At 39.9% G+C, this 4,270-nt stretch overlaps 1 pseudogene; it reads left to right on the top strand.

Moving 5' to 3' along the window:
• Positions 1-2,817: 2,817 nt before the first annotated feature.
• On the top strand, positions 2,818-3,488 carry LOC130833915 (ras-related protein Rab-2A-like; annotated as a pseudogene).
• The last annotated feature ends 782 nt before the right edge of the window (positions 3,489-4,270 follow it).

Here is a 4,270-nt window from a genome sequence, read left to right as displayed (position 1 = left end):
GGGATTTGATTTTATGACTGCAACAAGACTGGGGGAAAGAGAGACTCCACTCTTGGAGGGCACACAAAAAATAGTGTGCTCACCAGGACCAAGGGGCAAGGAGCAGTGATCCCATAGAAGACTGAACCAGACCTACCCATGGTGTTGGAGGGTTGCCTGCAGAGGTGAGGCAACCTCTGCTCACTGAGGAGACAGGGACAGTGGAGGCAGGGGTTCTCAGAAATGCTCTTTGTTGTGAGCCCTCCCAGAGTCCTCCATTAGCCCCAAAGAGCCTGCAAGCTCCTGTGCTGGATAGCCACAGGCCAAACAAGCAACAAGTTGGGAACACAGCCCCCCCCCCCATTTGGCAGACAAGCAGATTAAAATGTTACTGAGCTCCACCTACACAGTGCAACTCAACATCAGTCCCTCCCATCAGGAAGCACGGACAAGCCTCTTAGATAGCTTACTCCAGAAGAGGGCAGACAGCAGTATCAAGCAGTATCAGCAGTATTTCATTCTGTGGAACTGAAAACCACTGCCACAGAAAGATAGAGAAAATGAAAAGGCAGAGGGCTTTGTACCAGATGAAAGGACAAGATAAAACCCCAGAAAAACAGCTAAGTGAAGAGGAGACTGGCACCCTTCCACAAAACGAATCTAGAATAATTATGGTAATTAGGATCCAGGACTTTGAAAAAAGAAAAGATGCAGAGATCAAAAAGATGCAAGAAAAGCTCAACAAAGATCTAGAGGAATGAAAGATCAAACAAACAGAGATATGCAATACAATAACTGAAATGAAAAATACACTAGAAGGAAGCAATTGCAAATTAACTGAGGCAGAAAGGCAAATAAGCGACCTGGAAGACAGAATGGTGAAAATCACTGATGTGGAAAAGAAGAAAGAAAAAAGAATGAAAAGAACTGAAGACAGCCTAAGAGACCTCTGGGACAACGTTAAATGCACAAACATTCGCATTTTAGGAGTCCCAAAAGGAGAAGATAGTGAGAAAGGACCTGAGAAAATATAGGAAGAGATTATAGTTGAAAACTTCCCTAACATGGGAAAGGAAACAGCCACCCAAGCCCAGGCAGTGTGGAGAGTCCCGGGTAGGATAAACTCAAGGAGAAACACTCCAAGACACATGGTAGTCAAATTTACAAAAATTAAAGACAGAGAGAAGGTATTAAAAGCAACAAGGGGAAAACGATGAATAACATACAAGGGAACTCCCATAAGATTAAAGCAGATTTCTCAGCAGAAATTCTGCAAGCCAGAAAGGAGTGGCACAATATACTTAAAGTGATGAAAGGGAAGAACCTACAACCAAAAATACACTACACAGCAAGGACCTCATTCAGATTCAATGGAGAAATCAAAAGCTTCACACAAGCAAAACTCAGAAAATTCAGCACCACAAAACCAGCCCTACAATAAATGCTAAAGGAACTTCTGTAAGTGGGAAACAGAAGAGAAGAAAAGGACTTACAAAAACAAAAACAAAACAATTAAGAAAATGGTAATAGGAATCTACATATCAATCATTACCTTGAATGTAAATAGAATAAATTCACCCACCAGAACACACAGACTGGCTGAATGGATACAAAAGTAAGACCCATACATATACTGTCAACAATGACCCACTTCAGAGCTAGGGACACATACAGACAGAAAGTGAGGGGATGGAAAAATGTATTCTGTGCAAATGGAAATCAAAAGAAAGTGGGCGTAATGATACTCATATCAGATAAAATAAATTTTAGAATAAAAAAAGTTACAAGAGAGAAAAAGGACACTACATAAACATCAAGGGATCAATCCAAAAGAAGAGATAAGAATTATAAATATTTATGCACCCAATATAGGAGCACCTCCATACATAAGGCAAATGCTAACAACTATGAAAGAGGAAAACGACAGCAACATAAGAATAGTGAGGGACTCTAACACCCCACTTCCACCCATGGACAGATCATCCACACAGAAAAGTATTAAGGAAACACAAGCTTTAAATGACACAATAAACCAGCTTGATTTAATAGATATCTATAGGATATTCCATCCAAAAACAGTAGATTACACATTCTTCTCAAGTGCACATGCAACATTCTCCAGGATAGATCACATTTTGGGTCACAAAACTAGCCTTGGTAAATTCAAGAAAATGGAAATCATATCAAGCATCTTTTCCAACCACAACGCTATGAAATTAGAAACCAGTTACAGGGAAAAAAGTGGTAAAAAATACAAACACAAGGAGGCTAAAAAATATGCTAGTAAATAACCAAGAGATCACTGAAGAAATCAAAGAGTAAATCATAAAATATCTAGAGACAAATTGCAAAGAAAACACAACCATCCAAAACCTGTGGAATGCAGTAAAAGCAGTTCTAACGGGGAAGTTTATAGCAATACAATCCTACCTCAAGAAATATGAAAAATCCCAAGTAAACAATCTAACCTTACACCTAAAGAAACTAGATAAAGAAGAGCAAACAAAACCCGAACTTAGTAGAAGAAGTGAAATCGTAAAGATCAGAGCAGAAATAAATGAAATAGTCAGCACTTCCAGGTCACAGTGGGGGAGGGGTGGAGGTGACATGGTGGCTGTTATTGTTTGAGTGGGCTCTGCAGGCGCTGTCTCCCTGGACTCCTTCAATTTTGATTTGTCCCTCTTCCTCTGGGGCCTCACTCCAGGCACGGTGGTGGTGGGCAGGGCCTGGCCTTTGGAGGTATACGGGCACTGACACCAGGGGTGAGGGGCACAGAGGAGCAGGAGGAGCAGTAACAGGAGGAGGAGCTTTGTTCCCTGGCACCAATTGGCCGAGGCCATGGTGTATACCTGTGTCTTCAAGTACAACATCATTGGCGACACAGGTGTTGGTAAATCATGCTTATTGCTACAATTTACAGACAAGAGGTTTCAGCCCGTGCGTGACCTTACTATTGGTGTAGAGTTTGGTGCTCGAATGTTAGCTATTGATGGAAAACAGATAAAATTTCAGATATGGGATATGGCAGGGCAAGAGTCCTTTCATTCCATCACAAGGTCATAGTACAGAGGTGCAGCAGGGCCTTTACTACTGTATGATATTACAAGGAGAGACACATTCAACCACTTGACAACCTGGTTAGAAGATGTCCGCTAACATTTCAATTCCAACATGGTCTTTATGCTTATTGGAAATAAAAGTGATTTAGAATCTAGAAGAGAGTTAGAAAAGAAGGTGAAGCTTTTGCACGAGAACATGGACTTCTCTTCATGGAAGCTTCTGCTACGACTGCTTCTAATGTTGAAGAGGCATTTATCAATACAGCAAAATAAATTTATGAAAAAATCCAAGAAGGCCTCTTTGACATTAATAACGAGGCAAATGGCCTTAAAGTTGGCCCTCAGCATGCCACTACTAATGCCACACACGCAGGCCGTCAGGGAGGACAGCAGGCCGGGGGAGGCTGCTATTGTGTGTGTTTTCACTGTCTCACTGCCCAAAAGGGGTGACTCACATATTCTTTCACCCTCTCGTCCTGCTCAGCTGAGACATGAAACTATTCGAAATGGCTTTATGTCATGGAAGACTTTGATCCTTTAAATTCTTGTATAATTTTGAATAAAGTGTTAAAGGTCCTTTAAAAAGACAGATTTTGGTGATTGTATTCATATCTATTTGAATTTGATTTCTAGGTCAATTCATGTGATTATATTTGTTAAATTTTGTCTTGTGCCCTTACCTACGAAATGAATTTTATTAAATACTGCAAAGTCATCTTGAGTATTTTACATCAGTTTGTGTAGTCAGGTTTCCTCACACCTGTGGTTACCTAATGTTTAATATTATAGAACTGTCCTCAAAAGTTTGTCAGTTTTCAAGGCTATAAGGAAAGCAGAAGGACTCCTTTAGTTCTGTATTTATCATTTACTTTCTGTATATATATAGTTTAATAACCTGCCTGGATATAATTTGCCAAGTTTGAATTCTTTAATGCATTTGCATAAATTCTATACTGTTTAGAGCTTAAAGCTACGGAAGCATCATTAGGAATTGTTTGGACAGTGAAATTTGAAACTTTGACATTGTTAATCAGCATATTCATCTTTTCTTGTCACTAGTCCAAGAGAAATATGCTTAACATACATTCCTAAAGGCTATGCATGTGTTAACCTGTTTTAATGCCAAAAGTTTGCTCTTTGTCCACAGTTTCTTTAAGACCTCTTCAGAAAAGGATTTGTTTGCCTTAATGCATGCTGATGCGTAAAAACACAGTATAATGAATGAGGTGGGC

This window comes from Hippopotamus amphibius, chromosome 12 (genome assembly GCF_030028045.1).
Source record: "Hippopotamus amphibius kiboko isolate mHipAmp2 chromosome 12, mHipAmp2.hap2, whole genome shotgun sequence".
NCBI classification, from domain to species: Eukaryota; Metazoa; Chordata; class Mammalia; order Artiodactyla; family Hippopotamidae; genus Hippopotamus; species Hippopotamus amphibius.
The sequence above is the reverse complement of the archived record's forward strand: the minus strand, read 5'-3'. Positions and strand labels throughout refer to the sequence as shown.